This window comes from Schistocerca nitens, chromosome 4, assembly GCF_023898315.1.
Source record: "Schistocerca nitens isolate TAMUIC-IGC-003100 chromosome 4, iqSchNite1.1, whole genome shotgun sequence".
NCBI lineage: Eukaryota > Metazoa > Arthropoda > Insecta > Orthoptera > Acrididae > Schistocerca > Schistocerca nitens.
In genome coordinates this window covers 853,083,568-853,110,477 of record NC_064617.1, presented here as the reverse complement: position 1 = coordinate 853,110,477, position 26,910 = coordinate 853,083,568, and positions in this window count along the sequence as shown.

Below are 26,910 nucleotides of genomic sequence, written 5' to 3'. Positions count from 1 at the left end.
TCAGAGCTATTTGAACCAAGTTCCGCGGAGGCCCCCATTCTACTCTCTCACGATGTCTAATGACTACTGAGGTCGCTGATACGCAGTACCTGGCAGCAGGTGGCAGCACAATGCACCTAATATGAAAAAGTATGTTTTTGTGGATGTACGGATACTCTTGATCACATAGCGTGAAACGTCCCCTTTGAACAACTATACAAGACTGTGCTTAAGCTGAAACACAATATTTTTAGCGCAACGCAATCTGACTTTCAAAAATCCCTACAAAAGAATGGCCCTGACTAACATTAACCTATGCGTTTCACAAATCGCTTACCTCACAAAAATCGTGGTTACTCGAACTACTGCAATACAGCAGGCGCCACTACTGCCAGCTAAATAAAAGATTCAAACTATGGAAGGCACTAACTACTGATAGGGATAGTTAGCAAATGAAAGATATTAATAGAGAACAAACACTGTATTTACCTTAATAGTCATAAAATATATAGCAGTTCATGACAAATTACAAAACTCTGCCATCTCTCTCCCCACATCCACCACTGCTGGCGGCTCACCTCCAACTGCGCAACGCTACGCGCTGTTCACATCCAGCTGCCGCTGCCCAACACTACAATAGCAGACAACAATGCAAACTACCCACAGACTGCACACAGCACAGCCAGTGATTTTTCATATAGAGCGCACTACAATGGCAGACAACAATGCAAACTACCCACAGACTGCACACAGCACAGCCAGTGATTTTTCATATGGAGCGCTACGTGGCGTTACCAATAAGAAAACATAAACAGCCTACTTACATAGCCACCATGCTCCCCACAAAAATTTTACAAATTGATTTGGGCAGTGGCCAATAATTATTTGATAAAATTTTTCATAATTACAATAACAAAGAAATCAAATGCACACACTTATCGATACAATGTTGGTCAAAAGCTAAAATTTTCTCACAGTCCATAAAGACAGTCCTGTTCGTTTATCACAGTAAAATAGTAGTGTTTTTCTCAAAGTCTGAGCAGTAAAAGAAAATGCACACGGAATTAGTGGATTTCCATGCAGTCTTGAAGAAGTAGCGTTGTCCTTCCAACGGAAAGACAGTGCTGACTCTCGACATGCAGACAGGTCATGGGCCACAACAGAGCAAACCCAAAGCAGAGTCAGTCGAAATTTTGAAGAGTATTGGTAGGTAGGTCATCACAGAGCAGACCCACTGTAGTCCTGGTAGAGATTACGGTATTGGTGGGCCACCAGAGGTGCAGACCCACTGCAGTCCTTGTAGAAATAATGGTATTGATGGATCATCAAAGATGTAGACCCACTGTAGTCCTTGTAGAGATAATGGTACTGGTGGGTCATCAAAGATGCAGACCCACTGTAGTCCTTGTAGTGTTGAGTGGTACTTAAGTAAATAAATTAGTGAAATCAAAGTGAACTAGAAATTAGAATATAAATGAAAAACTTGGTTTAGTTTAGAGAGTTACATACTCGTAAACAGCGGGCCGAACAGCGGAACAGAAGAGACAATGACCGTGAAGTCAGCAAGTTCCACATAACCGGGCGCTGTCGATTCAGCCGTCAGGGCATCGCCCGACCGGCTCACGTGTTTCTCAGTTGTCGTATGTGAGCAAAGGCCCTCGCCTACATCCTAAGAGCCAATGACCGACGTAAAGAAGATTCTTCGAGAAGCTATTCAACGTGACAGAAGAGGCAATGACCGTCTCACGTGTTTCTCAGTCGTCACATGGGATCAAAAGCCCTCGCCTACATTCAAAGAGCCAATGACCGACGTTAAGAAGATTATTCGAGGAGCTTCTCAACGTGACAGAAGAGGCAATGACCGTGAAGTCGTTCACCTCCAGTAAACTGAAGTGAATAAATACGCGAGACGCAGTGGGCCAGACGTGTGAAGACGGAGGGAGACGGAGGCGGAGACGGAGACGAAGAAGACGAAGAAGTAGCAGTAGTTTTCAGTCAGTTTCGGTGCTGAAGACCGTCATGCAAGAAGAGTCTGCATCATGCACAGACGAAGCAAGTCCGCCGCTGTAATGGAATAGCAAGCAGCAGCCGCGGCGCCGGAAGACAGAAGTTAAAAGGTATTTGAAGTCTGGTTTTTGCATACCCGGGTGACTCGTGAGGACGGGAAGGAGACGGCCTCACCTCAGCAGTCACCTGTGAGCTGGGATGAAGACCTGACAGCCGAAGACTGGCAAGCGGGAGTCCGTGGTTCGAGTCCGGGACACTGGCCTTCCCCCGCCGCGCCGCTCCGCTGGCCGACGCAGAACACACGCGGCCGCTTAGAGAAGAGAAACACTGGGACGCGACACCCAAGGTATCATCCGATGCACGATTTCGCTCGCAATAATTAAACAGGCCACCTCGCGCTGTGCGTCTCCAGTCAGCTGGGCGAGACGGCGACACGAGATACACACCGCTACGCGTAATCAGACGCCGCCGCCGCCGCCGCCGCTGCCGCAGTAGAAGACTTCACAAACGACACAGCTGCCGCTCTCCGAACCAGAACATTCCGTAAGATACAGTTGTACAAATCTTCAATAAAAGTTATCTTATGTAAAAATGATGTTTCATTCGACCTCATACCCGAGCCAAGGAAGAACCCACCCTGCCCACATGTTGTTAAGAGAGAAAAGTTAATTTATTTAATATTTTCACCCTGACAGAATGCTTTAGAATGCTCATCCTGACAATTGACTTGCATCTAAAGAGAAAGCCCCGTTACATTTAGTAGCAGAAGTGTTACATTTAGTAACACAACTGTTACATTTGGTGTCAGAGAAAAAACCCTTGGCTCAATATGAGGTGTGAGTGACAGTCACTAAAGGTCCACAGTTAGTATTGTTTAATGTGTGAAAGGATAGAGATTTGCATAGCAGTCGTAATATTTTCTTTATTTAGAAGTGTATTTTCTCTCATGATTTTAAGAGTTTTGTCGAAAATATTTAAACATCTTTTGAATTCAGTGTGGTAATATTGTGTAACTAATAGTTTGTAATATGATGACACGAAATCGTACAAAGTCAGAGTCAGCACCACAAGCGGTTTCTACCGATGAAGATATTCAGATCTTAGTTAATCAGATAGCAGAGCTTAAAAATGATAATAATATATTGTTCAAACAGTTGAGTGACGTTAGGCAAACCAGTTCAATCCCTCCCACCCTAGATTCCTCAGCAGCAGCCTTAGTAACTCCTTTTTCAGGTAAACCTGGCGAGGACATAACAGCCTTTTTTGATGATTTAGTAGCAGCTGCAAAGTTAGGATCATGGTCAGATGAACAGCTCTTACAAATGACAAAGTTAAGATTGCTAGGAGAGGCTAAAGCACACGTATTATACCATGAAGAATTACGGAATGCTCCAACATTTGAGGAATTGAAGAAAGGATTGCTTAAACGTTTTCAAAAACAGAACAGCTGTAGATTTTATAGGGAACAATTAAACACTATCACTCAGAGGCAAAACGAGTCGTTGGAAAGCTTTGTAGATAGGATTAGAAAAGTTAATATTAACACCTATCAGTTGACAACAAGTGATGAAGCAAATAAAGTTATTTTAAAAGAGGCAGAGGGTAGAGCTCTGGATACATTTTTACGTGGGTTACCTCCTGAAACTTCCCGTCGTGTCAGGGCAGAGTTTCCTAAAAATTTAGCGGAAGCTGTATCTGTAGCGACGGCTTTTGAAGAAATTGACATTGCCACCAGATACAAGGAGAAGCGAAATATATTTTCAGCAGGAGTACGATGTTATAGGTGCGATCGACAGGGACATATAGCAAAAAACTGCAGACAACCTCAATGCACTAATTGTCAAAGAATAGGTCACACATTCAAGGAATGCAGGTCTAAGAGAGTGTTTGGAAATAGAAATCAGTTAAAATCAAACGGGAATGTCGGAGCCGCCGCCAGGCGTTCCCAATAAAATTTCATGCCATTAAGGCGAATGTGAAGGCGGAATGCTGGTTATCTGCTACCATACAGGATAAAGAGGCAAGGATACTAGTGGATACAGGCGCAAACGTATCAATAGTAAGTAATGAATGTATTGGTGAAAAGAAATATGACTCTCCAAGGTATAGATTGAGTGGAGTAGGAGGAGGTACAGTGAAGTCATTAGGATGTACATCATTGATTTTCTATATTCACGGTGTACAATTTCAGGAAGATTTAGAAGTGGTAACAAAGGTAACTGACGGGTACGACGCGATCCTAGGACTGGATTTCCTGAATAAACATCACGCTAAAATCGACCTCAGACAGCAAACTGTAGAACTTAGCGGAATAGTGTTTCAGCTAGGTGACACCGCTGCAAAGGGCCCACTGCCGCAAGATTTCCCCAACCGGAAGGCGAAATCAACTACACTGCGTGCAACGTCCTTGAAGGTTGATTCGCGGGATCAGATACCATCTGGCTCAGGAAAACTTTTCTGGATGACCGTTGACCCCGAAGTACCTACAGATACAGTGTGTCTAATAGAGCCTTTAGAGGAAAATGAGGAATTAGATGTATCACATTGTTTTGTACGTAGAAGTGTTGTACGGGTTCAAGACGTTGAGGGAGAAAGAAAAGTACCGGTACATATTGACAATTTCGGAGTGGAGGACAAAGAGTTGCATAAGGGAATGTTAGTAGCTACAGTCAGTACTTTTGAAGAAGAAGATTTCATTTGGTCAGATATTAACGATGGTCATAAACCAGACGCCTATAAAACCGCATTACGCCAGAAGATTAAGCATTTGAAAGGAAATGATAGAGACACGACAGAAGCAGTTTTAGTTGAGTTCCAAGATTTATTTAATGCAGAAGGTCCACTGCCAGCAACAGATATCACACAGCATAGGATCCCAACAGGAAATAGCCCCCCAGTTTATAGGAAGCCTTATAGAGTTGCGCATCACTTACAGCCAGCACTGGATGAATTTATAGAACAGCATCTAAAAGATGGAATTATAGAATATTCTGATTCGCCTTATAATTCAAATATCGTAATTATTCCAAAGAAGTCTCCCGACGGTACGAAACGATATAGATTTTGTTGTGACTACAGACACCTTAACAAACAAACTATCTCAGATGTTTATCCTCTTCCAAACATTACAGATATCATTGACAGTTTGGGTAACAGTAAATACTTTTCAACAATCGATCTACGTAGCGGATATCATCAATTGGAAGTTGCTCCTGAAGATAGGCATAAAACAGCATTTTCTGCCCCTGGAGGTCACTGGCAATTTAAAAGAATGCCTTTCGGTTTGAAAAATGCACCAGCAACTTTTCAAAGACTACTCGATGGAGTATTGCGAGGACTCAAAACTCAGCAATGTTGTGTATATCTAGACGATATTATTGTATTCTCCAAAGACATTAATGAACATGCTGTGCGTTTGCGTAATGTTTTTCAGAGACTTAGAAAAGCTAAATTAACATTAAATATGGAAAAATGTACTTTTGCATTGACAGAGGTTACATACCTAGGGCATGTCATTAGTGAGGAAGGAATTAAAATAGATCCTCGATTAATTTCGGCAGTTAAGGACTTCCCAACACCACAACGCGTTAAGGAAGTACAAAGTTTCATTGGTCTCGCATCGTACTACCGGAAATATGTTCAAAATTTCGCTGAAATTGCCCGACCCTTAATCCAATTATTGAAAAAGGGTGCAAAATTTCATTGGTCTGAAGATTGTGAATCAGCATTTCAAACCCTTAAAGATAAGTTAACACACAGTCCAGTATTAGCCTACCCAGATTATAATAAAGAATTTAGTTTATCCTGTGACGCAAGTGGTCATTCAGTAGGAGTTGTTTTGAGTCAGAATATTAATGGCGTGGAACACCCTATAGCCTACGCTTCGAGACAACTAACAACGGCAGAAAGAAATTATTCCACAACGGAGAAAGAATTGTTAAGTGTTATTTATGGTATCAAATACTTTAAATGCTACTTGTACGGTAGGAAATTCCAGGTCATTACAGACCACGCAGCTTTAAAATGGTTGCTTGGATTAAAGGATCCATCTAGTCGTCTCACGCGTTGTGCCCTATGTCTTTCCGTAATGGATTTCGAAGTTATCCATAAACCAAGCAAAAAACACACGAATGCAGATTGCCTAAGTCGGAAAATAGCACTTTTGGAAGCAACAGGCCGAGATACTGAGGACTGGAGAAAGGCACAAGATGAGGATACAGAATGCAAAAAATACGCAACTCAAAAACAATTTTGCTTTGAAGATGGTGTATTATGCCGTAAAACAAAACTTGGACCGCGAATTGTTGTTCCCCTACACCTTAGACAAGAAATAATGGCAGAGGCCCACGATCATATCCTTGCAGGACACGATGGACAGCGGACAACCGAAAGACGTGTAGCAGAGCGATTTTGGTGGCAAACCAGAAAGCAGGATGTTGCGCAGTACGTTCGTAATTGCATTGCGTGCGCACAACGAGCTGAACTTTCTCGTTCAAAAATACCCTTACAGAGGCTCCCCGAGGCTTCACGTCCATTTCAAATCTGTGGACTGGATCTCTACGGGCCATTTCATAAAACACCGGCTGGTAATAAGTAGGTCCTTACAATTATAGATCTCCCAGATCAGCAAGCAAATACAGTTGCCCAAGCTTTAGTTAACAACTGGATACTTAAATTTGGCGTACCTGAAGCTATTATCACAGATCAGGGATCTAATTTTATGTCTGAATTAATGAAACAGCTATGCCACTTACTAAAAATACGTAAATTACGCACAACTCCGTTACACCCTCAGTGCAACGGACGCACAGAAAGAGTTCATCGGACAATTGGCAAGATACTTAGTTATTATATTAACGAACAACATTCTAATTGGGATACGTATTTACCAATAATCGTGTCGGTATACAACGCCAAAACGCATGAAGCAACTGGCATGTCACCTTATGAAGTGGTCTATGGGAGAAAAATGCCGTCCCCTTTTGATGTAATCAGGCAGAAAAACGGAAAAGTCGGAGAATCAGTAAGAGATTTCAGTCGAATGATGAAGGATGTATGGAAAAAGGTTCAAAAATCTAATACAAAGGCTTTGGAACGACAGGAACGATTAGGTAATGCCCAAGCTAAATATCCAAATTACAAAATCGGTCAGTGGGTTATGCTTTCAACTCCTTACATAGCGAAAGGAAAAACGAAGAAATTTGTAACAAACTACAGACGTCCTTACCAAATTATTGAGATCACGTCACCAGTCAACGTCGAACTGCAACTGCCCACCCGAACTACTATTGTGCATGCAAGTCGTTTGAAACCTTTTAAGGGCGCTCCAGATGTAATTCCTTCAACAGTAGTATCTGCTTTTCCGAAGGGTGGAGGAAGTTCCCGTAAAGGAAAAAGAGTGGCCACGCCAGCACAACATACAGACTTGGTACCATACAATCTTCGATCAAGGGTGTGAATGTCCTAGTGGAATCTTAGTAGACTGGATAATATACAAATGTAAATAATTAATACATGATAATGGTTTATTTTTTAAGAAAGAAAACTTGAACGTAGAAGCATGTTGATCCTGTAGTTAACAATGTATTCCTTCTTTTCTTTGTTTTTGTTTTTAATAGGTTGGTAGGTTCATAACTATGTTGTTTGCTCTTTTCAGAAAACGCCATGCAAAGCATTTCCTTCACAAAACCTATCCTACCTCAATGACTCCCTTGACAGTTCCCTTCTGAAGTCATTAGATACGTTCATAAACACACAGCAAGGCAAAATTGATGCCAATGTTATGATGCAACATGTCTTAAAATTAAAAGATGAACACAAAACTAAAATTATAATGCTAGGAGCGGGTATATCTGGAACCTTTGTGTTGGTGTTTCTGCTTTGTACAGTTTTCTTTTATTTAAGACGACAAAATAAGCCAAATCATAATATGACACTTCATCAAATCCCTGTTAATTGGATACCACACTCTTAACTAGTGTACTTCAGTAGTTACTTTTGAGCATTAGTGTATTAATTTTGTTTATTTTACCTCACTCTTTACTAAACAGTCTTATGTTAATGTAAACAATACTGTAGAATAGATATTCTTGCATTAATATAGGGCAGATTAAACAGGTGTTGCTATGTAAATTTCTAAGTGAATAATCTATTTTTGTTTATTCATTGTCATCAAGGTTTGTTACACTTATTACAACCATTTATGTAAGAACTATGTGATTCATGACCGTACAGTGCTTTTGTAAAGTGATAAAGTATTTTCAACATACTTAATGTGAAACGTGTGTAATATTCTAAGTCGAGAGTTTTCATTGCTTGTGTTAGTGCTTTTGCCGTCTGAAGAGTGGAGGAATGTTGAGTAGTAAATTCGAGGGCGAATTCCTCCGAAGGGTGGAGGAATGTTGAGTGGTACTTAAGTAAATAAATTAGTGAAATCAAAGTGAACTGGAAATTAGAATATAAATGAAAAACTTGGTTTAGTTTAGAGAGTTACATACTCGCAAACAGCGGGCCGAACAGCAGAACAGAAGAGACAATGAGCGTGAAGTCAGCAAGTTCCACATAACCGGGCGCTGTCGATTCAGCCGTCAGGGCATCGCCCGACCGGCTCACGTGTTTCTCAGTTGTCGTATGTGAGCAAAGGCCCTCGCCTACATCCTAAGAGCCAATGACCGACGTAAAGAAGATTCTTCGAGAAGCTATTCAACGTGACAGAAGAGGCAATGACCGTCTCACGTGTTTCTCAGTCGTCACATGGGATCAAAAGCCCTCGCCTACATTCAAAGAGCCAATGACCGACGTTAAGAAGATTATTCGAGGAGCTTCTCAACGTGACAGAAGAGGCAATGACCGTGAAGTCGTTCACCTCCAGTAAACTGAAGTGAATAAATACGCGAAACGCAGTGGGCCAGACGTGTGAAGACGGAGGGAGATGGAGGCGGAGACGGAGACGAAGAAGACGAAGAAGTAGCAGTAGTTTTCAGTCAGTTTCGGTGCTGAAGACCGTCATGCAAGAAGAGTCTGCATCATGCACAGACGAAGCAAGTCCGCCGCTGTAATGGAATAGCAAGCAGCAGCCGCGGCGCCGGAAGACAGAAGTTAAAAGGTATTTGAAGTCTGGTTTTTACATACCCGGGTGACTCGTGAGGACGGGAAGGAGACGGCCTCACCTCAGCAGTCACCTGTGAGCTGGGATGAAGACCTGACAGCCGAAGACTGGCAAGCGGGAGTCCGTGGTTCGAGTCCGGGACACTGGCCTTCCCCCGCCGCGCCGCTCCGCTGGCCGACGCAGAACACACGCGGCCGCTTAGAGAAGAGAAACACTGGGACGCGACACCCAAGGTATCATCCGATGCACGATTTCGCTCGCAATAATTAAACAGGCCACCTCGCGCTGTGCGTCTCCAGTCAGCTGGGCGAGACGGCGACACGAGATACACACCGCTACGCGTAATCAGACGCCGCCGCCGCCGCCGCCGCTGCCGCAGTAGAAGACTTCACAAACGACACAGCTGCCGCTCTCCGAACCAGAACATTCCGTAAGATACAGTTGTACAAATCTTCAATAAAAGTTATCTTATGTAAAAATGATGTTTCATTCGACCTCATACCCGAGCCAAGGAAGAACCCACCCTGCCCACATGTTGTTAAGAGAGAAAAGTTAATTTATTTAATATTTTCACCCTGACAGAATGCTTTAGAATGCTCATCCTGACAATTGACTTGCATCTAAAGAGAAAGCCCCGTTACATTTAGTAGCAGAAGTGTTACATTTAGTAACACAACTGTTACAGTAGAGATGATGGTACTGGTGGGGCATCAAAGATGCAGACCCACTGTAGTCCTTGTAGAGATGGCCAGCAGCCATCTGTTGTGACTGTGCAGGTGCACAATCACCATCGAAGAGTCTTGCGGAGAATATAGCAAGTCCATAACCACCACTTGTTCACTCACAAAGTTTTTCGAATTGTCCTTAGAACCAGCAATGCTGTTATCCAGTCCCTTGCTGAATTATTAACACACGTCAAACACTAACAGTCCCTACTTCTCACATATTGTCCATATACTATGACCAACAGAAACGTGTGCAGTGAAATGGAACTTACAAGTTAATAATATGATGAACTGGTGTCAATTACAATTTTATAACACAAGAATACAATTACAATGGTACAAAATACATCATTAAAGAACATAACAATACAGATAACATTTGTAGTACAGGCTTTACAACAGAATAGAAATAAAAATATACATCAATGTTACAGGAATTATGAGATAAGTAAATACATAAAAGATCAGAATAAATTTTGAAACATCAACTTCACACATGAGCATTAAAACAAAATTGAATAAATAATGTCTAAGCATATTTACAAGGTAAATAACATATTATTAATGCCAATTATATTTGAGGATAGCAGTATTCCTCATCATAGTGAATGTAGCTTAGTATTAGAAAAATTCTAAACATAAGTCTTATCAGATAAACGTATAAAGACAGGAAGAACATAAATACACAAGGGTACACAAACATATAGCGGAATAGTACAAGGAAAGGACAGGGTTTGTTTTACTGCAGTATTTTGCAAACAAAACTTTCTTTACTTCTTGGATATCTCCCTTCATTCATCATTATTCCCAAAAAGTCCTATCTATACCTGCTTTCTATATTCTATTCATATTTCTTTCAAAAATAATTATTTCTCAGTGCACAATACTCATTTTTGCCAAATCTGTTTCTTATAGCTTCTCAATGCATTTCTTCCAATTCATCATAGTTAGTTTCTTATACAGTCTACCCCCTCTTAAGCTAACTTAAATCTACTGAGCTCAGATATATATACCAAGGGACGAGGCAATGCAGCAGCACATAAAACAATTAATACAAACCACAATGAAAAAAAATGGAAATTGTCAAAGCAAGCTGCAGTAAATCTAAATTACCAAGCGAAGCAACATTACAACTAATATGAGCCAATGTGCAGCAACAAGAAAAATAAATCAGTAGCATAACTAGATTAACAGAGTAATGCAAAGTGAAATTTAATAGCACTATGCCTGGCAAGCAGAAGCAGAAAATGAAATATCTTATACCTAAACATGACATAGCTCAAGCAGAAAAATATTACAGTAAAGACAACAATGCAGATAAGTGAAATGTCTATTCACATCTTAATGTCTAAGTAATTAAAGTGGTGCACCACAAAAACTAATTCTACAAAAATTACCAAGTACTCGAAAAGAAAATTATATATGCAGTTACTGTTATTAGTCCCTTCTTATTGTTCTTTCCATTCCAAGAGCTCCTTTTTTGAAGAATGTGGATTACAAAATTATTATTTAATAGATCTGTTGACAGAAAGTGTTCACATTAGCAAATGCATTTTATTTTATAAAAGCAATGCTGCAACACAGCTGGAAACTAGATATCAAATGAAATAAGCAACTATGAAAAGCAAAGCATAAAAATATCATTCAATAGTCATGTGACATTTCATAAGTTAGTAAAAAATTCTCTCAACTCTCGTAGAAAGACACTTGTCCTAATCAGGTGTGCAGTTGTACGAATATTTCCCATCAATTCATAAGCATTTCAGTAAGTGGCACAAAATACGAGTAATCATATGTTTCCAAGTAATGAGCGTGTCGTATTTGCGATGCTTTCTATAAAGGAATGTCAATAGCGAGGTTAATGGCCTCTTTTTTTTTCACCTAATGGCTGTTTCTCCAGGTGGCTGGCACAGGTGGCCGCTCAAGACGCATTACGTCAAGGTCACTTACCTTTCTTCCCGAAATATTTACGACAACAGTTTCCGCTACAGTGGCAGTCTCGTATAAAAATATTTCACAGGTCAAGAATTTGCGTTACAAATCTGTAGAAACAAAATCCTATTGATATAACAGTGTCCAAAAAGTTTTCATCGGCATTGTAATACATTCACGCATTTACATACATTTAGTAACTCTTAAAGTACGATTCTTGGTTTCCAACAACCTGTTTCACAAACCAGAGTGAGTCCCTAACCACTACTCATTATTCCTTACCTTATTCGTCGACACTTCTTCAATATTTTTGATAACAGATACGTAGCATACTCAAATAACTCATATAGCATCAGCTTATTGATCATAAACATACCGCAACAGCATAATACACATAGTCATCGTAATAATATCATAACACCTCAGTCAACTCTCAAAATCGTCGTAGCTTCCTCCAATAATTTCAAAACCTAAAAAAAAATTCTCTGCTCATGTCAAAAGTGCCATCTGTCTCAAACGTACTTTAAAAATCATGATCCCATACCAAATATATCATTCAAAGCTCTCATAGTATCACAATGGTTCCGAAAATATATGAACAGTTTACAAAGTACAGACAAAATATAATTTCATAAGTGTGAAGTTACCCAACTGTGTAATTGCGTAAACATGTGTCACTGATGTGGTAAAAAATGAATGTTTGTCTCTCTCAGTTAAATGATCAGATAGCTGTGTAATTCTGTGTTAGAGAAATATGGTACCGATGTGTAAAGTTGTATAAGCAAATACCATATTAGCTAGGGCTCCTTGTGCTTGCCAAACACATGGTACACAAAGTAAGCGTGTACCCCCCTGAGGATTAATGTAATTATACCCTCAGGTGTTACAGATTACAGCAATGGAGTGAAATGTATCACGGAAAACCCTTGTATCATTGCACTTCAAATATCTTAAAAAAAATGTTTTAAGTGCGAAATTAATCACTCAAATACGTGTACTGTAGCGCTAAACTGTGCGTCATGTTGTAAGATAACCTCTGTGGAAGTCTCGTAGTTATCGTCCTCCGAAAGCTAAGTTCTGCAGAAGTCAATGTACTTACCTCATGATAAACAAAAGTGAAATGCTTTGTGTATAGGTATCGTAGTTATTACGCTTATTGTTGTGATGAAGAAAGTACTGTACTATAACGTATTGTTGTGCCACGAAAAAGGCTGTCTCATTGTTGCTATACCACAAAAGTTACTACTAAAACATGTTTTTCTTTCCAGAAGAATTCAGAAAACTGTGCAGATATAAAACAGATACACCGCAAAAGCAACATTGTAAATTGTCACTCATTAGAAGCGTCGTGATAAAAATCGTGTAGCTGTCACATAAACTAACCTCTGTGTCATCTGGTATCTCTCAGAAAGCACTTTAAATTCAGAATGTATTTTCAAATAAACCAAAATGTTGCATTAAAATCTCATTAGCAGTACTGGTAAATGTTCTAAGTATGTGAGCCTTATAGTCCTTACGTAATCGTGCAACAAACAAGCAACAATGCACACACACAATAACACTGTGTCGTCTGTTCACAATAACAATGCATTCGTAATTTCTGTTTAAATAAGTTCTCTTGGTTCTTGACTGGATATTTAACTTCAAACATTGTTGCATATTACCAGATTCTAAGTCTGACAAAGCATACTAGTAATGTAAAGTGAAAAGTTATATGGCAAAGACAAAGTTAAAAAGCAGATTATCTTTCAATAAACGGTTTTACATGTGAAATGTGGTGTAAACCTTTACTCTTCCTAGTACACAGAGTTTCAACTTCAACGCAATTATCATGTGGTATACGTCGGATTCTGTAAGGTCCATTGTAAACTAGAAAGAATTTGGGACTCAAGTGTTTCTTCTTATGTGACAATGAATGAGCTTTAATGAGAACTTTCTGACCAATATATAATTTCTTTGCATTTGCTTTACCGTGTAGTTTTCTCCTTTTGTCTGCTGCAGATTTTATATTTTTAATAGCCAAATCAATTATGTCTTTGTGTCGAAGTTTACGTGTATTCGGGAAAGGTACAAGCTCTCTGATTCTGTTCGGTGGTTTTTCATTCTTCAGTACAAGAGTAGGTGGTAAAGCAGTGGAGTCATGAGGCATTTCATTCAGCACGTTTTGAAATAAGTGTAAATATCTGTCCCAATGCTGATGCTTACAGTGACAATAAAGTCTGCAAAGCTTATTGATTTCTTTCATAATCCGTTCGGAGGGGTTATAATGTGGTGAGTACAATGAAATAAAAACAAGTTTAATTTTATGGTTGCGAAGCATGCGTGACCAAACAGCAGATCTGAATTGCGGTCCGTTATCTGAAATGACTTTAGCAACGTGGCCAACGTCACGTAAGAAATTTTTAACAAAGGCGTTGGATACAGATCGTCCAGTGGCTTTACGTAACGGAGTGAAAGAAACAAATTTGGAAGTAAGTTCAACAGCGACTAGAACGTACGAAAATCCATTCGATGTTCTGACAAGGGGTCCCAATAGGTCAACTGCAGCAAATTCTTTTAATTTAGAAGGAATAATAGGAAACAACGGAGCACGATGTGAGATAGTAGATGATTTCGCCTTTTGACAAAGTTTACAAATAGATAGGACTCTTCGAGTTCTCTTTTCCATATTGTTAAAATAAGTCGTTCGAAGAATATGATAACATTTTCGTGGACCAAAATGTGCGTAGCTGAAATGAATGTACCAAATGAGCTTATTAACAAAATCGTCAGGAATGCAAAGTACCCATAGTTTGTCATCAACAGTGCAGCGTTTGAACAGTATGTTGTTTCTAACCAGATAATAATGCCGAATCTGTGTGTGTGTGTCTTTTCATGCCATTTGCTTTTGATGTATTTCCAAATCGGATCTTTATCTTGTTCATGAGCAATGTCCTTTAAAGATGTGGTGATGAAGTTTTCAAAGGCGACTTTCTGAATGTAAAGAATACTGAAATTTTTCTCGAGGTTACCTTCTGTGTTACTTTTCTCAAGCCCAGCTGGTGCGCGTGACAGTGCGTCCTTGCCGGGAATGTAGACTATTGTGAAGCGGAATTCTTGCAGAAACAATGCCCAACGTTTTAACCTGTCATGATTTAATTTTGAAGACATAAGAAATTGTAATGCACGATGATCACTGTATACTTTTACGTGCTTACCAGAAAGAAAGAAACGGAATTTGTTAAATGCCCAAACGATAGCTAAAGCTTCTAATTCAGTAACGGAATAATTTTTTTCAGATTTTGTTAGCACTCGGCTAGCAAAAGCAATGGTTTTCTGAACAGTAGTGTCATTTTCTATGGCTTCTTGAAATAAATGGGCACCAAGTCCGACTTTAGAAGAATACGTGCTAAGGCAGAAATCTTGTGACAGATCTGGATGAGCTAGTATTGGCGCGTTAAGTAGCGATTCTTTCAAAGAATTGAATTCCAACTGTGCTTCTTCGTCCCAGTTCCAAATAGTGTTTTTTCCAGTGAGAGAACAAAGTTTTGGTGTAACAAGAATTTGCATATTCAGAAAACGACGGTAAAAATTTACGAGACCCAGAAAACTGCGGACTTTTTTTTTGTGGATGGAACTGGAATGGCTCTGATTGCTTCTAACTTTTCAGGATCCGGCTGAATGCCTTCAGAAGAAATCATATGTCCCAAAATCCTCACCTTTGACCTACCGAATTCAGACTTTTCCAAGTTAACTGTAATTCCAGATTCTGCAAAAATACGTAACAAACTGTTGAGGATGCGATTATGTTGTTCCCATGAGGCTTCTGATATTAAAATATCGTCCACATATAAGGTGATGTGACGTTTTAAGAACTCAGGTAATATGGAATTTAGCCCGCGAATAAATGCTGCCGAAGAAATGTTCAAACCAAAAGGAAGTTTCCGAAACTGATAACAAACGCCGAAACAAAGGAAAGCTGTGTATTTTCTACATTCTGGATGAAGTTCGATCTGATAAAAGCTGGATCTGAGATCAATGGCAGACAACACTTTTACACCATTAAAATTTTGAAGAAGTTCTTCCAACGTTTGCGGCCTGTCTGTTTCAGGAATGATGATAGTATTGATTTGTCTCGAATCTAAGACAAGCCTGATCGATCCATTTTTCTTCTCAACAACATGTAATGGATTGTTGTATGAGCTTACTGCAGGCTCAACAATGCCCTCGTCAAGCATAGATTGTACTTCTGTTCTAACACGGTCCCTATAATGCGCCGGAATTACGTATGGTCTAACACAAAATTTAGTATGCTCACGAACACGAAATTGGTATTGAAATCCCTTGATTGTTCCTGTTTTGTGAGTAAAAACTGTGGAATGTGCTTGTAAAATCTCAAAAAGGTCTTGCCTATCATTGTCATTACAATTTTCAATTGTTTGAATTTTATTCTGAATTAACTCATTAGTATCAAATGCACCGTCGATATCACCCCTGTCAGTACTTGCAGAGTGATTGTTAGTGCCGGCCGAAGTGGCCGTGCGGTTAAAGGCGCTGCAGTCTGGAACCGCAAGACCGCTACGGTCGCAGGTTCGAATCCTGCCTCGGGCATGGATGTTTGTGATGTCCTTAGGTTAGTTAGGTTTAACTAGTTCTAAGTTCTAGGGGACTAATGACCTCAGCAGTTGAGTCCCATAGTGCTCAGAGCCATTTGAACCATTTGATTGTTAGTGTCAAGTTCCGTCGAAAATTCCGAACTGTTGTCTAACAGGAGGTAAAGCCGATTAATTTCTTCGTCATGGTTTGAGAGCCGATCTTCAAATTTCAAAGCTACTGACTTACCTTCTTTTTCTAAACTTATTTCAGCATCGTGAAAGCTTAAGATTGCTTTGTATTCATTCAAAAAGTCTACTCCTAGTATAATTTCCGTCGACAATAATGGAACAATAAGAAAGTTCATAGAGAAGCTGTGGCTTTGACAAAAGAATTCTAAGTTGGTTTGTTGGCGTACATCTAAACTTTTTCCAAAGATTGCACCTTGTAATTTAATCTTACGTAACGGAAGTGTGGGGAAATCGTTCGATTTGTTGCATTTGCTAAAGGCTGTTTCACTAATTACTGAAATGGGACTGCCAGAGTCAAGTACTGCCGTAAATTTTACGTCATTTACAGTAATGTGAATCACAGGATATGCAATGTTGTTATGTTTTACGTCGTGTTCTTGGAGTAAGATGTCCCTAATGTCTTCCATTTTTACGTAATTACTACCTACGGCACCTGCGTCGTTAGTTTCATACGTACGTTTTGTGGCTGCCAGCGGTATGAGTCATTGCCTATTGTCTCTTTGTTGGCGCGCTTCATTATTGGGGTTTGGGGACCTAACTTCTACAAATTCACCTTGCCGAGAGAGCCCTGCCCTGTTTAAATCCCGCCAGTTCTGATGCAATTCAGGTCTGTCGTTACGATCATATCGCCTGTCGTCATGTCGGTAGATTCCATAGTTTCTTTCTTGTCGGTCGCGTGGTGGAGAACTTCTCCCTGAATCGTAACTGCACGCTGGACCGTTGCGTCTGAAGTTATTCTGTCTCCCTTGATAATATTTATTTTGGTTCCCATATTGTCTGTTTCTCTGATTGTCTCTGTGATAGTCATTACCACGGAGAGGTGATCTTTCCCTGTAGTTATTACTACTCTGCCAACGGTTGTCATACGGGTGGTGTCTGTTTTGGTCACGAATTGTGTTGTGAGAATAGCCTTGTCGTGTCCAGTTATTACTTCTTTCATCGCGGAATTGCGACGGATGTGACCTGTAATCGTTGTGTTCCTGGTTTCGCGTTCCGTGATTGTCAGTGTCAATTTCTAATTCTTGTAAGAGTCCCTGAAATGCTTCAATGTCGTCTTTGCAACGTCCTGCCAAAATAATATGTCGTAAATGTTCAGGCAATTTGATTAAGCAAGTGCGGATGAGTTCTGAGGGGCTGTATGGGTTTGAAAGATACTGATTCTTGTGCAACATGTCTAGAAAATATTTCACAAGACTGGAAAATTCGGATTGTTCGAAATGTTTCATCATTATGATGCTATGTTTTACTCGGTCTTGTGTGGCTTGAGACCAATATGCTGAGAGGAAGGCATGGTAAAACTCTCCTTCACTGTGGCAATCGTGAATGACCGATCGCATTCTTACAGCTGGTTCATTCTCTAAGTAGCCACACATAAATTCTAATCTGTGCTCTAATGACCAGTTGGGAGGAAAACAATGAGAGAATTGATGAAGCCACGCTTGTGGATGAATGTCGTTGCCGGAATTCTTAAATGTTTTGAATTTACGTGTAGTAATGAACAGCTTATAGTCAAAATCATCATGTCGGCGAGTCGCATGTCGGTCATTATTACGTCGTTTCGGCGGTTCCATCTCAAAATTCGGTGTGCCTTGCCAATTTCTGACATAATTTCCGAAGTGTCCTGTGTTATTATTTTGTGGCTGTTCCGTATTTCTAAGTCCCTCTTCTCGTGTTGGAGCACGAGTGTCCTCTGAAATTTGTAATTTTTGTATTACTTGTGCCAACTGATCTTGTACTTCCCGGATTTCTCTTTTGTACTGTATATTGATTTGATTTTGATTGAATTTCCTAATTTGTTCGCACTCTTCTGTGTCATTAAAGACTACCGGTTTTGTGTCATTCAGATTATCATCTACCTTCGTAGATAAATTAGTGAACTTATCCGAAAGTTCGGCTACTTTCTCCGATAGTGAACACATTTCCTCAGTGTGTTTTTCTGAACCAAGTTTCAGAGTGTCCATTTGTGTTGAAATCGAATCTACTGTGTCCTTTAAGTTTTCTTGAGTTTTTGCAAGTTGCGTAACCGAATCGGTAGATGCAACTGAGTCAATTTTAGCCGACAAGGTCTCATGATTTTCATGTACAATGGTTTGCAGTTCTTTTATGGCTGCTTCGTGATTCTGTAATGCATTTTCATGCCGCGAAAAAATAGGTTGAAAATGCTCACAAATTTGTGTTTTTACGTCATTGCAAACTTTTTGGCATTTCGATTCAATGTTATGTAACTCAGTAGTTAAATCTTCACGTGTTTTTTCAAGTGTGGTGTCTAACTTTTGAAGCTTTTGCTGTGTTTGTCTCTGATTTTGTTCCATTGTGTCTAACTTTTGAAGATTTTGTCCCATTTGTTTCTGATTTTGTTCAAGCGTTGTGTCTAACTTTTGAAGATTTTGTTCCATTGTGTCTAACTGTTGCTGTGTTTGTCTCTGATTTTGTTTCATTTGCTGCATTAATTGCAATAATAATGTGTTAGTGTCTGGAATCGGTTCCTCTATGCTTTTCGGCACTGCATTTGCACCGGCAACATTTACATTTTGACGAGCAGAGAATGTGTCTTGACTTATTTGAGAGAACGGTGAGGACCCAAAACCTGAATCTGCAGTATTTGCAAGATTGTGTCCTGTCATGTCGTATTCCTGAGGCGAGCTGTTGCCGACCGATCTATCGATAATGCTTCCCTGTTCACTACTTGTTTCATTGTCTACGCCATTATTTGACGCCCGCTCCATTTCCCTATGCACAGTTACCAAATTACTACTTTGAATGTCTGTTAATTCATTACACAGTGGTGCTGATAAGCTACGCTCGTCGTCACTATTATTTCTCAGTTTACTTTGTAGCCTAGTGTTACGTTTTTCACACGCCATTATTGTCACAATATTTCACACGATAACACAGAAAAGCACAATTTGAAGAGCAAAAACAAGAGAACACATTAACATAGCACTGAAAATAATATCTAGTTAATTGCAGCTGCGAAATACTTGGTGCAAATCTACATGCATGCCACAACTGTTTTACTGTACAACAATGAAAAACTACAACTACAAAGGAAATTCTCTCTATGATTACGCGCTAGCAATAAACAATAGCTACACTAATTACACAAACTACAAGAAAAAAAATCAGAAGATTCCAGTGAGGTATCCTAGGCTAAGGGTCGACATATGAAACGTCCCCTTTGAACAACTATACAAGACTGTGCTTAAGCTGAAACACAATATTTTTAGCGCAACGCAATCTGACTTTCAAAAATCCCTACAAATGAATGGCCCTGACTAACATTAACCTATGCGTTTCACAAATCGCTTACCTCACAAAAATCTTGGTTACTCGAACTACTGCAATACAGCAGGCGCCACTACTGCCAGCTAAATAAAAGATTCAAACTATGGAAGGCACTAACTACTGATAGGGATAGTCAGCAAATGAAAAATATTAATAGAGAACAAACACTGTATTTACCTTAATAGTCATAATATATATAGCAGTTCATGACAAATTACAAAACTCCGCCATCTCTCTCCCCACATCCACCACTGCTGGCGGCTCACCTCCAACTGCGCAACGCTACGCGCTGTTCACATCCAGCTGCCGCTGCCCAACACTACAATGGCAGACAACAATGCAAACTACCCACAGACTGCACACAGCACAGCCAGTGATTTTTCATATAGAGCGCACTACAATGGCAGACAACAATGCAAACTACCTACAGACTGCACACAGCACAGCCAGTGATTTTTCATATAGAGCGCTACGTGGCGTTACCAATAAGAAAACATAAACAGCCTACTTACAAGCGTATATGATGTCATGCCATATAAAATAAGACATGTCATCGTGTCACCCTACATGACATTTGCCATGTCGTGCAATATTACACAATATGTCATTAAAGTCTACGATACAGACATCCTCACTCTGGGATACTCCCTAACACAGATGCAATACCAAGTGCACCCCACTCTCAAGAAGTATATAAATTTTTGTCTATCTGTTCTTACACCTCTCACCATACATGTAACAGGGGGGTAGGTTTTAGGGAGAAATGGTTCTCTCAGGGAAAATATCACCCGCCCTCCATCCAGAAATCAAAAAATTATTTAGGCGTCGCTCCAGGACCATATCCACAGCCAGAAATTTTATCCCCCCAGAAAAATCTTTTTAGCTATTGATGTATTCTCTTCAACCATATGATATTATGTATTGTTTGCTAATGACTGGCAACTCTTTTGGATTTTGATCATAGGGTCGGGGATTGTAGCCTATAAATTGCAGGTTGCAGGTGTGGCATCACCTTGCATCCAAGAGAGCTCGCTGCGCTGGGGAAGTGGGGTTAACTCGTAAGAAAGCGCTAATATGTCAAGAAGTTGAGATTTAAATGTCTTTGATGCTGCCAGATAAATCGAAAAGATAGTTCACCTCTTTTACATCTCTAACTCTGTCAAGGATATATTCGCCTTTTTTGTACTGTGATAGGAGCACTTTTTCATTTGGGTCCCCAATTTTTCTGTACCATAATTTTGACAGACGCCATGTAGATTTTTGTTGAATTGATCGACGATTAATTTGATACAGATTTTTCATTGCTTTTCGTGGCAATGGATAAAGCTCTCACAAAACTACTGTACGACCATAACTTAATGTAATCATCTACTTTATTATAAAATCGAACCGATTCGCACAAGTATGAAATATAGAACTGGTGTATGTAAAAATCTCACAAAAATCGTGTCTTTTTGCATGTAAAATCCGAATAAAGTTAAATTGTTGAAAGCGAATTTTCTATTTTATTGTAAGAATGCATTTTAAACAGTTTCTGTGCATTCAATAAACGTAAGAAGGAATGTTATGTTTCAAATGTAGGTCAACTGTAAGGGGAGTTAGAACGGAAAAAAGTTTTCACATTTTCGGATTTATATCTCATTATAAAATTTTCAATTTTCCGAATAAAACGATATATATATATATATATATATATATATATATATATATATATATATATATATATATATATATATATATATAACTTATAAACTCACAAGGGAAAAATGTTATTTTATTTTTTTAAATATAATCTACACCGGTGGAAAATGTTAAAATTTTTACGTGCATTACTTCAAGATCTAATAAAATCGGCAATTTTTTATATAGAAGGCTGTGGATTATTGTGTTGTAAAGATTATGTGCTGGTCATTTTCAGAAGAAGATGGGCGCCAGGTTGAAGAAGTTGAAACAAAGTTTGAGAGACAAGAACTTTTCTGATGGTAAAACCACAAAAATGATTGCTGAACTACAGTAGCACTATAAGATGGCCATTACAAATAATACTGAGGATTTGTTGAAAATGAAGCAGTCTGTATGGGATACCTTCTTCCACAGACTGTCAACTGATGAAAAACCAATACACCACCTTTGCCTCCTGGACCTGATTCATGGTGCAATTACCGTAGTGCCCAGTACTCAAACAGTTCATACAGCCATAAACATTCCATCCCAGCTGCAGTCACGGATATTACAAAACCTATTTTCAGAGACCTGGCAAATCCTCAATTACTGGAGGAGAGTGTGCATGGTCAGACTCAAAATCCCAATGAGTCGTTCAATAATCTTATATGGACTCGCGTAGCAAAACACGTCTTTGTTGAAATTAATACACTAAAGTGTGGGGTCAGTGATGCTGTTATTGCTTTTAATGATGGGAACATTGATAGGGTGAAAGTGCTACAGCATATGGGAATTAATCCTGCAGCAAACTGCATCAGAGAACTTGAACGGATGGACAAGGTTCGCATTGATAAAGCAGAGTATGCAGCACAGTTGGCCACTAATGAGTCCAGAAATAAGAAAAGAAGTAAAAACTTGGAAAAATATCACGAGGATGATATACAGTATGGTGCGGGATGCTTCTGAGTGACTAAAAATAAAAAAAAAAATTAAGCACATATTAAGTGAGTTACAGTCATTTGAAACTTTAGAAGTCGTTCCTGAAAATTTACATTTTCTGTTGCATTTTTCCATAAATCTCAGAAACCACTTCGAGTAGAGTATTCAAATTTTCAGGGAGTAATAACATACATATCCTGAGTCTACTGAACTAAAAGAGGAACATAATGTTATGTATAATTAAAATTATTTTGGATAACGTACAAAGAAGTACAGAAAATTTTAACCGTGTAATTAAAAAGTTATATTTCCGAAAGAAGTGGCTGAAATTCAATTATTTGACTTCAGTAGACTCAGAGCATACATTTTAAAGTCCTGTAAAATTTTCATGTCGATGGCTACAGTAGTTTCTGAAATACAGGAAAGCTAAGTCACATTAACATTGTCGCGATTGGGCGTTCCAACTCCCCTTAAACCGTTGTATCTCGACAACGGATAAAGATTATTGGATAAAAAAACCCTTCGTTTTGATTTTATTCATATTTCTACTTCATGCAAAGTTTGATCCGATTCGTACAAGTTTAAAGTATAGAAATGGCGGCCTACAAAAATCTTCCAGAAAAACGTGTGCAACATTTAGCTCTACTTTAAACGATCGTATCTCGACAATTGATGAAGGTTATTGAGAAATAATTTCTTTTTCGACTTTATACATTTCTTTTTTACTTTCGACAAAGTTTGAACCGATTTCTACAAGTTTAAAGCACAGGAATGGCGAGCTTTAAAAGCCACTCATAAAACGTGTTTTTCTTCATGTCTTTGCTCGTAAAATCGGAACGTTGCACATACAATTTAGCTGAGATTAATTTCAACCCAATTAAAATAGTTTGCAAAAGGAATTAATCGATTGGCAGAATTTGCCTGGTCACTACCTGCTGTTCATGCAACGGCCTTGCCGCGGTGGATACACCGGTTCCTGTCAGATCACCGAAGTTAAGTGCTGTCGGGCGTGGCCGGCCCTTGGGTGGGTGACCATCCGGGCCGCCACGCGCTGTTGTCATTGTTCGGGGTACACTCATGCTCGTGATGCCAATTGAGGAGCTATTCGACCGAATAGTAGCGGCTCCGGTCAAGAAAACCACCATAACGACCGGGAGAGCGATGTGCTGACCACACGCCCCTCCTATCCGCATCCTCAGCAGAGGATAACACGGCGGTCGGATGGTCCCCATGGGTCACTTGTGGCCTGTTTGTCGTTCAAACCTTGCTTAATATACTGTAACATAGCAACAGTAAGACAGATGTTCAAATGACTGTACAAACGGCGGCTCCTCCAGGTTGAACCAAAACCTTTTCACCCCATGTTCTTATCTCAAATAGGAACAGAGCACCAAGATCCTTCACGCCCCCCACCTCTAACCGCAGTTGTACACGCGGTCGTTTCAGAGCTATTTCTTACAGCGCTTCCGCGCTTTAACGATAGTGCAGATGACCACTGCCTTCCAATCTTTTACGATCTCCTCCGCAATGCAGATCCTCTTGATTGGTTGGTGAGTTATCTTGTGGAATCTTCCCCTCCAGCTTAAATGACTTCCCCTTGGATTCCATTATCCCCTGAGATTCTGTTCTTGTTCAGTCTTATTATCTGATTCTGTATTTGCTCCAGCGTAAGTGACGGATCGCCCAAATCTACATCGTCAGGATGTTCACATTTGAACATGTCTAACTTCATCACTGTTGAAGAGGTCCCTGAAATATTCTTTGCATCTCTCAGCTATGCTGAACTCATTCTTGAGAATAGTCCCATTACAATCCTTGACGAACTTTTGGTGGCTCTGGTATCTCTTCTTAAAGAAGTTAACTTTGCGGTACATTCCTAGGTGCTCTTTTCCCAAGATATCTTGTTGAGCCTCCTCTAACATTCCTTTGACGTGTATTCTCTTTCGTGGTATGGCAAATGCATTTCAAATTTTGTGTTTTTCTGAATTATAATTTTTTGGACATTATGATACAGTGATGTGTTAATCACTGATGTAAACAAATTCTTATATTAAAACATACGGTGTATTTTATTATTATTATTATTTAAATCTATTATACGCTGAAGATCAGCATAATGAGAAGTTATTTTTGTGAGAGGAGGCAGTGGGCGAGAGAGCCATAAGCAACGGTGGCCTCCTAACCAAAATGTAATCCTTGGTTCATGCCTAGTATCAGGGCACAAGCAAAACTAAGGATACACGTACACTGACACGTAGTCGAGAAGTATGTTACCCGAAATGGTGAGTCGCGGTAAACGCTGATAAAGGCCAGTGGCATCGAAAGAGTTTGTTGTGAACTGTATAAGGCGATGCACCCCACATGTCAGCAGCACATTTTTTCCAACAGGTTGAAGTGCTACCCTCGCAGAAGAATTGGCAGTGGATCCTGTTCTCACGCTGAAACGATGCCCTTATCGTTGTGTTTTGAGTAGTTAAAATTTGGAACTTGCGAGTGTGGTTTATCAAAACAGCTTATCGTGTGTGTGTACTTACACAACGGATGAACATAGATGGCGATAGACATCACGAAGATAACTACGACAAGCTCTATAACAAGTAACGAAGGTCTTACAGTACCAGACATTCTAGAAAATAAGAAATGAATAAAAGAATCCACGGGTAATGCTACAATGGAGCCGCAAATATTTGGCCATTTAAAGGAACAGTTGCTTGCCCAATAGGCGGAACTGAACTCCACAAAAGCAGACAAACTGTCGAACCTCTTCTGCGTTTCTTTACAATCATCTACCGACACCGCAATAATATCGTCAGCATTAGCGAACAATCTCGAAGTCCTGCTCAGCACATCGCTTGATAGAGGCGGCATGAGTTGTGCTCCACTTTAATAACGGGTGGTGGGAGGCAATCAGCTGAGCGACGGACGTCACAAGGGCGGCAGAGATGTTTCACCTCCGCAGCGGCCTCTCAAGTGCGCTGATGGCGGCACAACACAGCCGTTTGACAGCCACCCGCGACGCTCTTTTGTTTACTCTGGCATCAGCTCTTAAGCCGGGCCCGGCAAACACTCTGAACCAGGCCATCCATGGGCCCTCAGAGGTGCCGTCTACCAGAAAGCAAACGACGGCGAGCCAAAGAGGGGACCATTACGTCCAGATTTGGCAGCACACTGACGCGATTACACACACACACACACACACACACACACACACACACACACAAACACACACACACACACACACACACGCACGCTCACATAATTAAAAAAAATAACACACATATAGTGCTGTAACAAGGTAGTTTGTCATTAAGAAACTCGAAGAAAACCCACATCTTCCTCGTTAACTGGAAAGCGCTCTTTCTCGTACGACACACTGAAATTCGTAGTTCAACAAGACCGCAGATTATTCTTCCTTCAGATGTTCCTTCATCTATTTGATGCTGTCTGTACGGAAACTTGGGTGTGGCCCTATTACATTATATGTTATATCTTGAACTAACATTATCTTGAGGAAAAGTAATAATTCTGCATCTACATCTACATCTACTTTTGTACTCCGCAAGCCACCCAACGATGTGTGGCGGAGGGCACTTTACGTGCCACAGTCATTACCTCCCTTTACTGTTCCAGTCGCGTATGGTTCGCGGGAAGAACGACTGCCGGAAAGCCTCCGTGCGCGCTCGAATCTCTCTAATTTTACATTCGTGATCTCCTCGGGAGGTATAAGTAGAGGGAAGCAATATATTCGATACCTCATCCAGAAACGCACCCTCTCGAAACCTGGACAGGAAGCTACACCGCGATGCAGAACGCCTCTCTTGCAGAGTCTGCCACTTGAGTTTGCTAAGCATCTCCGTAACGCTATCTCGCTTACCAAAGAACCCTGTGACGAAACGCGCCGCTCTTCTTTGGATCTTCTCTATCTCCTCTGTCAACCCGACCTGGTACGGATACCACACTGATGAGCAATACTCTAGTATAGGTCCAATGAGTGTTTTGTAAGCCACCTCCTTTGTTGATGGACTACATTTTCTAAGGACTCTCCCAATGAATGTCAACCTGGCATCCGCCTTACCAACAATTAATTTTATACGATCATTCCACTTCAACTCGTTGCGTACGCATACTCCCAGATATTTTACAGAAGTAACTGCTAGCAGTGTTTGTTCCGCTATCATATAATCATACAATAAAGGATCCTTCTTTCTATGTATTCGCAATACATTACATTTGTCTATGTTAAGGGTCAGCTGCCACTCCTTGCACCAAGTGCCTATGCGCTGCAGATCTTCCTGCATTTCGCTGCAATTTTCTAATGCTTCAACTTCTCTGTATACTACAGCATCATCCGCGAAAAGCCGCATGGAACTTCCGACACTATCTACTAGGTCATTTATATATATTGTGAAAAGCAATGGTTCCATAACACTCCCCTGTGGCACGCCAGAGG